The sequence below is a fragment of the Dufourea novaeangliae genome, unplaced genomic scaffold (assembly GCF_001272555.1).
Source record: "Dufourea novaeangliae isolate 0120121106 unplaced genomic scaffold, ASM127255v1 scaffold87, whole genome shotgun sequence".
Lineage (NCBI taxonomy): Eukaryota > Metazoa > Arthropoda > Insecta > Hymenoptera > Halictidae > Dufourea > Dufourea novaeangliae.
This window is the reverse complement of record NW_015373966.1, coordinates 671,997-683,085: the sequence shown is the minus strand read 5'-3', so window position 1 is coordinate 683,085 and position 11,089 is coordinate 671,997.

The following is an 11,089-nucleotide window of genomic DNA, read 5'->3' as shown; positions in this document are numbered from 1 at the left end:
TTTCCCTACGCCACTTTTTCTCCTAATGCAAGCCGTGTTTGCTCGTGGGTGTATAATGTAATGCTTGACAGAATCTAGGCGATAAATCTTAAGTAGTCAAACGGACATTTCATACATTGCCACCTAATACAGTACCGAAGTGGACATGCACAGACAGACAAACTCGCATGTTCCCGCGTGTGAATCTTACATAAGGCACGAGTTGTCGGACCTGTTGGCCGGATCGGAGAGCATACCAGCGCGACGGCAGCGTATTTTAACCTGAAAACCAGAGACCATAACTGTTATAACCTAAATTTTTTTTAATCATTCTTTCTTTTGAAAAATTTCTTTAAGATTTCGCAATGAGTGCCTTTCATTTGAATAAAAATGAACTTTTACTTAATGACTTTTTCCTAGAAAATTTTTGAAATAACTGTTATTTTGGGTCTCTGCTGAAAACTTTTGCCAACCTGTTTCGGCAGAGAAAACCCAAGACAGGTTAACCCCCCCCCCCCCCGCTCCAATCGTTCGCCGGGTGTCCGCGGCGGGTACGTTTCTTTCTGTGCGGGAATGGCACGTATCGATTCGTATCGTATTTTCAGGCTACGCACGTTCACGCGGAGCCGTTTTCACCAGACTTCCGCCGCAGGCGTGCAACTGGAAAGACGGGAGAGGCCCTGTGGACACCGAGGCTTATGAAACTTTCAGTAGTTTCCTGTCGTTACAACGGGAAATCTATTGAATTTCTTTGATTTCCCTTCCCGAGCGAATATATTTACCGCCCTCCCCGATTCCCCGTGTCTAACTTTTTACGTTCTCAGCGTTTTAATCGATTTCTTGCCAACGTTTCACCCCAACAATGCGTTTTAATTAATAGCTTCGGTCGCGTTCATGATAACTGAACATGCTCCCCCCCCCCTCTCTCTCTCTCTGCGTTGGGTGACAGAGTATGTAGTAATAGTGCAGTGGACTCTCACTATATTGCCATGGTCGGGGCTGTAGAGGAATAAAATGGCAATGAGTTCAGAGCCCCGTGCATGCTAAGTTCTATCATCATAGCTTTGGCCTCAGCGTCTGCGCAAAAGCTGGTGCGCCAGCCTATGCAACGCGATGGGAGGGCGAATTTATGTGCTCGAAAGTACGTGTGACTGGAATCTGCCTCGCGTGGCAATATGTTTAGTGGCAATATAGTTAGAGTCCACTAACTATATTACAAGCTTGCACGTTTTCATTTTTCGATTGCAAAAACAGTTCATTTATTTTTGAATACCGTCAAAGTTATCCGAATCGTTTAAAAGCGACGTATCTTCCACAAAAAAATAATCAATGTTTTTAATAAATTCAAAGACGAATATAATGATCAATTATAGATCTCTAATTGGACTTTGAAGTGATATTCTCTACCTAAAGAATGATTAAGCATTCTTCACAAACACAAAATGGGTTCGTAATTACACAGTGTATGAAAATAAACTAAAACAATTCAAAAAAACAAAAATATAAGCTTACTTGAAATGCAAATAATTTCGTAGCATCAGGCGTGACGTTAAAAAGAATGCGACCGAGGAAACCTAAAATGGCATACGAACACAGTTTCTCGAACAATACGTCGATAAATGCTGGTAAAAATTTTGGAAATATTGGCGAGTATGGTGTCAAATCTTATGTGATCTGACATGGAAAGATTCGAACTCGCTGACCCGCTACGAATCAGGTTCTTGGTAGTTTCACCGATCGGTGTCAATGGATGGAGGGACGACATTTCTCTTTTTCTTCACCGTTACGTGGCTAGTCACGATTATCGATTGCCAGGGACGTTCATTAATAATTCAACGCAATATGTTGCATCCGAGGATGGCCACCGGAGGCTCTCGGACACAGTATACTACAAAAGGAACTCTTACAATGCAAGACGCAGCAGAAGGAAGCTGTTAGCTACCGATTTTATTCCATGTTATTAATTTGACTTTAATGCAATTATCAGGTGAATTTTCAGTAGACATTATAATACATTTCTTCGCGATTTAGAGCAATTGTAAAGTGTTAGGATTGAAATAAAGGGAATATTCATTCATTTCTGTTCAACTTACTAATATAATTATTTTATTTCTCATGTTCTACTTATATGAATACGTTTCTGTCTGGTTTCACGTAAGAAACACAATAAACTACGTATGCATGAAGTTGTGAAAGAGCTAGACGAATCGTTCGATCGTTCAGGACCGATGCCAAAGCGTAAAAACTTCAAATTACGCGCCTGAATGCGCCGGAGGAAAAGCGAGCAAAAGGAGTAGATCGTTGACCGTAAGGGTCAATCCACACTACCGATCCGCTCTCGGTTCGATGAAATATTATTCCATGGTTTAGATTGGACGTATTCACATTATGGGTAACTATAGACATAGAAATATAGGCTTAAAAAACAACTTAGAAAGAGACTGGTTACTTTCGGAGGTCTTACTATCTCTTTCTAATATAGCTGAGTCAACCATTCAAACCGCAGGTCCCCGAAACTTCACCCCCCACTACTATATACAGACTCCTCTCGATTATCGTCCTGAACTCGGGTCCGCGCCGGGACAATAATCTTATAGGGAAAAATGTTTGAGACTCTCGTAAATTCGTTTCTTGTCCGAAGCCTGAGCCTCGACAACAATTCAGTGGTGGAAATACTGCCTGGACGATAATCGTCTAGAACAAGCCAGACGATAATCAAGAGAAGCCCGTACCTCTTTCTAAACTTGGGACTCCTGTTTCAGGGAGATGCGCAGTCTATATTTCTATGTCTATGATCGACCCTAATTAATCGTCATACATTATAAATTTTAAAATATTTGTAGACGTGAGAATCCTTTATCCGTAAAATAGAAAACTTCCGTTGATAGACAGTACAGCGAAGATTCACTCTGCACGTTCAATCACAATAGAGAGAATAGAACGGATCTACCGTTAATTATATAGGCCGTGTGTAAAAGTTCTTTCGCGATTAGAAATTAATTGTAATTAATAATTATTTATTGTTGAAAACTCGGGAATAAGTTCTGTTGATTGGCATTACGGGGTTAATTTAGCATATAACAAAATGCATAATAGCAATATTACTTTGGATTCATTCATTTCGATAATAAACGATGAATAATGAAGAAGTTTACAATGGTTATTCTCAGAATCCCTTTTTTTTGTAATTTAAAACAGTAATTTTGAGTGTGTTTACCAAATTGATTAAGAGGTAACAAGAAATAACAACGGTAGCTACGACTAATTGTTTTATGACTGTGAAAATTGGAATAGCTAACATGGGAAAGAATAGTTGTCAATAATAATATTACATTGTATATTAATATGAAATACGTTTCTGGTCCCAAATAAACATTAGAAGACTTAAACATTAAATTAGACGTTTAACATAAACATTCCATGTACTACATACTTTTATATAACAATAAAACAAATTATAAAAATAATAATTTGTAACAAACGTAACGGATGTCAATGTATCTTGTACAGTTGTTCGTTATTTTATTGTCCCATTGAAAAGTTTCGAAAAATTTAGCATATTATCAAAAAAAAGTGACAGGTGATCAACATAACAATTCAAAGACAAATAAAGCCTTTCCGATTTACTTCGTAGACAATAAACCGTGAAACGTTATTACTACACCCAATACAGCACCATCACAGATCGCTGTTACGTGAACGTAAGGTTTCCAGCTTTCAAATTCTTTGATCGGAAACGAAACGTCGAGGCGGTTCTTTCCAGGTGGAGGTGAGTTTCCTCGCATTCGTAGCACCGTATCGATTTATATCGACAGTTTTCTTTGTCAGTCAACATTTTCACTAGCGACGCTTAATATCGTGAACGTGTGCCGCACGATTCGAACCAACATGGCGTCCACTTTACAATCTACCAACGATCGATCATTTTCTCCATCTTCGAAGGATCGTAACCTTTCACCCATGTGTGCCCCCTCTATCATCCGAACCCAAGTGGGGCTCCGTGTCCATTTCGATTTCGTCTCGAAAAATTTGCTCGATTACTCAGATAGAGGATCGGCACAAACGAAAGTGAGAGGGCTCGGGTAACCCGGAAGGACAAAACGAGTTCTTGGTACTTGTTACAGCGAAGGTCCTCGTGAACGCGTGGGCAGGAAACTGTCTTAAGCTCGGCCCGATTTACGAGACACGTCGGGGATACCGAGATATCTCGTCGAATTGACATTTACTTGATATTTCCTAATATTAGGAAATAATTAATATCGGGTGTTTATTATATGTAGCTACGTCGCAGAAACTGTCTCACAAAAGTGTCCACGTGGTAATGGGACCTTGAAACGTTTCCAGAATAAATGATTGCTCCACCGACACGGCACCATTCGCGTTGGTAGTTTTATTTTGTGCAGAGTAGATTGTGTATCTCGATACAATTATGGACACGGCCGTCCCTGAACGAAGACTTCAGAAAAAGTTGATGACAACGAAAGTGCGAAGAGAATGGACGAAGCTTAAAATTCTCTTGATTTAACACTAGAACTACCAAAGCATTCGAAATGACTGGTTCTTAAACTGTTTAACCCTGTATGGCCTTGTGTGACTTTAAAGTACAGCAATGTCTTGAAAGGTTTTTAGCCCCTCATAAATTTGTTTTTTACCCGAAGTCGAGCTTCTTAGCTTCTGTTTACTCTGTTTTGATTGGTTCCATGGGGGGACCCCCCAGTGGTGGGAATAACGTCGTTGTTCGTGTCGCTTTTATGGAGGGATCACTGTAATATCATTTTGTCAGAACACATACGTGGAACACTGTAATTCGTGTAAACATCACAGAGAAATCTTTACTAATGAATAGGAATTAAATCGCGGTCAAAAGTGCCGGAATCCTTCGCCATAAAATTAGAAAACAACCATGGGACTTATCTAAACCTTCTCCACCACGAAGACAATTTATCTATACCGAGAAGTTTAATTCTAATTTAACCCCTTAATGTCTCAATTATGAATCTCTAATATAGAACATTGATTACTGTATTTTTACAAGCGTCGCCTTGCGATATTGTGAAGGCATTGTTTCACTGATATTCGTCATGATCATCGGGGGAGGGGAAGGGTGTCACACCCCGCCACGATCTCAACGTTCATTTTACTCCTTTCCGAATCGATCTCTTTTCAGACCGGTTCCACGGTGGTCTCACACGAATCTACGTGTGATGTAATAACATTCGAATGAAAAATAAAACGAGTTTGAAAACTTGAGTCGATTCGCGCGCAAGAACACTAACGGCAACGACCAGATTCATTTTTCCATCGACGGTTGTCCGCGAACTACGGAAAAACATTCACATCAAGCAGACCAATTAGGTGATTTTTCAGGTGTTAACGGTCAATTTAGAAATCCAGTCTCTACAAGTCACTTGTAACACTCGTGGTCCGTTTGAGAATGTACCGGTAGGGTCCGCCAGGTAACGGGTCGCAGGTGAAATCTTACACAAAACTGCACCCGATTTCGACGAGGGAAGGTGATTGGGGTCAAGCAACCGAGGGGACGGCAACGGTCCCTCTTTAGCCGGTTAACCCTTGTGTGGGGAACCGAAATATTCACGGTTAATGAGCAATCGAAATACTCCTATTCTGACAGATTAGATAAACATAGATAATTTCACTTTCATACTAATAATTTCCCCTTCCTATAATATACCAAGTGCTGTTTTAGACAGAAACATCAAAAATTGTGAAAGGAAATTTGGAAATGGTTACCCGTTTGCCTACACAAGGGTTAATCACAAAGATACAATGCATCGTTACTTACCATGATTCGTCCAGTTTTTCAAAGCGAATGTAACACTCCTGAAGTTGAACAGTAGCACCAAGGTAAAGAGAGAAAAAAAACGGTACTTCGGAGCCCGATCGATCGAAAACCAAAAAAAAAAAAAAATAATGTCAGGCGGTAAAATTAGATTCGAATCAATGATCGAGGATCCACCGACACGTGTTCGAACAACTGTCACTGGCAACCGTTCGAAAAGCACTGACCACAGTGAACCAGAGCCCGCTGTCATTCTCCCTGCCCCTCTCTCGTGCTGCCTAGCTCACTCTTACATTCTCCTTTTCTCTCTCTCTTTCTTGACAGATCTCCTTCCTTCCTCCAATATTTTAGTCTTTCGGTAGCCTCATTCACCGTTCGTCCTTTCTTTCGTTCGTCCACGGGTATTTCTCGATAAGCCACGATGAACGGGCACCGCCGACGAAAGTTGTCGGAACGTGGACGGACAACATCGGGGCTGTTGCCCGCCCCGTACGACAATTAATGTCACTTTTCGTTCTGACCGAAATACGTGACAGTAGTACCCACGTGTTCTTGTATCGACCAATAAGTGGACGGCTATCCCAACCGTTATTTTTAAGAAATATTCGATAACATTAGAAAATGTTCGTTCGATTGCAAAGGACTTACACTGCCCACCATAAATATTAGGGCACTTACTCTATTTCTATAAAATGTGACATTTGTTACAGATTGAAGATTTTTTGGTAAATCGAATATTTTAGAAATAATCGATATAAGGGTTTATACAAAAATCGACTTCTGAAAGAACTGGTTTTCGAATTCCAATAGTCTGAGGAAACGGTTAAACCGGTTATCGAATTTTTACAAAAAAATAATATAATTAAAACAGCAAACAAGTATTTATACCTAATTTAAAATTGTTCAGGTTATTTAATATTTATGGAACTACAAAAATATAACAAAATAAAATATACTCCATACAAAAACAAAGAAATAGAACTAAAATAACTAAACTCCATAAAAAATATAAATTATAAATCTTTATTTCATCTAGCATTTGTCTGCAGGAAATATGCGTCTTTTAGGAAGCATGAAAACTGCCGGGGCAATAGTGTAAAAACCCAGTGGAACAATTAAATTTGTGTTAAGGCAAAAATGAAGAGTATCGTTTCTTTCAAAACGAAAGTTTACTGGTGAGCAACGAAAGTGATATTTTTGATTTCTCTAAGTGGATAATATCTGAATGAGTGTTGCGACAAACCGACATCACCGGTCAGTATTCGCCAACAGCTGGTTCGCGGTGGTGTTGGTATCATTTTGATGCTGACAACGGTCCCCAATCGGCCGCGCGCTGTAAATGGGAACGCGAGAGTGAAACGGCGATCCAGCAATCCACATAGGCCGACTAGAAAGAACAGCGTTTCCCAACCTATGCCACGCGCAGCTTTTCTGCAATATTCCCTGTAAGATCAAACATACTGTGTAGTATTAGCCCTTTCAGACCTAAATTTTCTTTTAAGAGTGAAAAAAAGTATTTGATTACACATTTTAACTCAGCAGACGATTTAGATGATATTTTGTTAAAAATAATGTTTATATACACATGTGTACATTAGGACTCAAATATCATGTGACACCTAAGAGAGCACAAATTAGGAAAGAAACATACACAGCATTTTACAATACTTAATAATGACGTATTAAGACTTCATGCTGAAGAAGACTGTGGAAAGTTGCACTGCTTTCAGATTCCCGCTATTAGTTACTGATACATTGTAGAATATGTAATCAATGTTATTCAATTCTGAATTTACTAGACCTACTAAAAACATTTAGATCATGAAAAAATTCGAATTTATCAGTAAAATATGAATCTGCAACACACTGTACCCTAGGCTTTCTATGAAATTGTAAGAAACTTCATGTACACAAATGTGACCACCAGGTGTATTACCATAATGATGGGTACCATAATGTAATCCACTATTTTTTGCAACATGAAATATTTCTTTACAATAACATAACAAGTAAATGCTCGCTTTTTCGTAATATTCGTCATTGTGCTATCTTATTTTCCAATCCTTTAAAATTGGATCTGCTTCTTATAAATGCACAAATAAGTTTATTGTATATTTCCTGTGTGTCGAAATAAAAAATGGTAGACCTTTCACGCCGATTCCCAATAACATAACACCGCTATGTTGCACGATAAAAAAAACGTTGAAAGTCACCTCAGATTTATGCGTAACAGTTGCTCGCCGTGAAAATATTCTCACGAGTGCAAAATAGTAGTGTCGAAGTAATAGTATCAACCATTAATATTAATACATTGCTTCAATGATTGTAGAAGACCGTGAGGTACGCAAATAGTTTCAGAACTTACTGGATACCATTACGTGTAAGATCACTTAAATTAAACACTATTATGTATTTATTATAGCGGGTAGTCCATCATGTATCATTGTACTAAGTCGATAATGTAATTTTAATTGGAAATATCTATTCCAACGGTTTGCTTAGTAAGAATAACATAGGACATATAGAATATTGGATATTTTTATCTGAAGATAGCTAAAATTTCCTATAGACACATGTGACACATCGATTCATACGTTCTTATCGTAACATAGCTGTTTACTATACTTTTTGATTTAGGTGATCCCATTTAAATGGTCCACCTTGTATAGAGTGTTCATGGAAATACCTAAAGCCTTCCTGTTAATCTGTTCTGATATTTACAAACAGTTCTGTCACTTATGAATTAATGATACGTATCGGTCGGTTTTACAGCTCATTCATGCAAATTTACTGACGTTCATCTATTGGTGAAATGACTAATGGTAAGCACACTTACGCTGCAATGGCGGACACGCATTTAATGTATGACCAAGAGAATGGCACTGAAAGTGGAGCACGTCGTCTGTAACAGGAACATTTTCCACGTCGTAGAATTCCAGACGGTAGAACCTTTTCTTCGATCGATGAATGCCTTAAAGAATTGGAGCTTTTAGCTTCGTTCGATACGTCGTAAACGATCATCAACAAAGTTGCTTGCAAATCTTATGAAGTTATTGAAAATGTTTCCTAATCCACGTCATGACAATGTTTAATTATTTCTACTGCACATTTATCAATTGGTCAGCCAAACCTACAAAACCAAATTTTGTCCAATGCCTGTTATAAAGTTATTTGGTACAAGTTTGATGCAAGATTTGCTACAAACTTGTACTTGACCTCCCACATCCTCACCCTTAATCGCGTACAGTTATAAAGACTATTATTTTAACATTCCTTAAATTAAATTCAAAAATCGAAAAAATATGCTCACCTATTGTAGATGTTTAATGTAAGTTAACCATGAATTTCAAATTAACATACAAACTGTTGCAACAAAAATCATAATCGATAATCGAACTTTAATTTCATATGGAATTAGCCCGAATGGTACACGAGAATTACAATTACAGAAATTAAGATTTCCTTTAAAACAGAGAACAAATTACGTTGGAAGAAGCTGAAAAATAAATTTTGTTCTATCTCGGAAGTTTGACTTTTTATTAAACCATTCCGCAAATTGGGCGAACAAACTGTGTCCGTTCATAAAATGCAACATGCTTTCTCGGGAAAAATCTCGTATCCCATAGCCTTTTGTATGGAGGACGCATTTTCGCGTCCATCGAACGTGTCAAGAATTTACGCTTTGTCGGACAGGGAGTAGAAATAGTTGGCAAGTGGTGGAACAACGTCCACTGAACTGGTAGAGAATGTCGTGGGCGAGATATCACGAAGCCATGACAATGGCTGTTTGATGCAACGGTTCCCTAGGCTTACAAATGATTTACCATAATTCGAAAAATTTCGAAATTTCTGAAATTTTCATAAGTAAGAAAGATTTACAAGAATACACACACATATTTCTGTAAGAAGATACGAATTTAACGAAATATTCATTATCGAACCGTTGTTCATAGTCATTCCGCACTGTGGATTCTACAACAGATTTTTGAAAACAGCAGAGAAAACCAAAAACTACATATTGTATAAATTCTTTTAATAGTACGTTTCTTACGGTATAAGTGTTATAATATTTACAATCAGTGACGGTTCATCGTAGGTTTGCCGATAAATACTTAAGTCAAAATTTTAGAATAAACCTTGTCTTATGCGAAATTTAATGTTGGAAATACCTTCTGAAAATTTTAACGTTCCCTGGAACGATTATTCGAGACAGAAGCACAACAACCGTCGGTGTAGTATAATGAATTCATTGAATGATGATTGACATAAGTAGCGTTTTACAAATAATAATCAGTATTCCTATATAATTCAGATACCAAAATGATTCCCTGTATCAAATCGCAGAGAATACAAAGTTTATCGAACAAATTGTCAATGAATATAATAAATGCTTTATCTGTTTCAATTGTACTGCTAGCATACTTACTTCGACGTTTCAGTTTCTTTCGGTATTCATACCAGGACTGTGTAGTTTACAGCGAAAAATTCGTAAGTACAATCGATATAACAGCATAAATACATGATTAAACTAAATCATTAGCAATAACTAGACAGTCTACGTCATTCCTTTATTTTTTATTCTTTAATGAAATATAATACGAAAAAACATATCGTATATACTTGTTAAAAAAGTTAATAGTAATCTTGACGCTGTAATATAATGCCATTAAACAATACACGGTGTAAATATTACAATGGAATTTATCAAGCAAAAAGATATTACATTCCTGTATTCTTAGCACACATGTCTTTTCGTCTTGTTGTTTCTTTTATGTATTCTTCTTTCACTTTTGTTATTGTCATTTACTTGGTTCTTTCTCAACTAAGAAATGATCATCATTGTGAAAGAGAGTGTTCCTGCACCAAATCATCTTTTTCGTTTAAATAAAAGTGTTTCCTCTATAGGTTGTTCCCTTACGAAGTCAACGAATTTCTCTAGCATATTTGGCAAGTTACTCTGAACCAATAAGAACATGTACACAATAGGTCTATCTCAATTTATTAAAAAGTTACATAAAAAATAACTTTCTTGCTTTTCTTCCCCGATGTCTCATGTTTCCCTTTTTGGTTTCTTGGTTTATTTACTTGGTTTCATTACTATATTCATCAAATCATCGACGTACACAAATAGACTGATTGTGAGCATTAAATGTAGTTTGAGTCTGCATGAAAAACTGGTCTATGCAGTTACTATTATTAGACTGCAGATTTTATACATTTACATTATACCCTAATTTACAGTATACTTAAGAGTTTTACGAGAAGTTTATCGGTATTTACAAATAAAAAATACACGTGTAGTAAAATTAA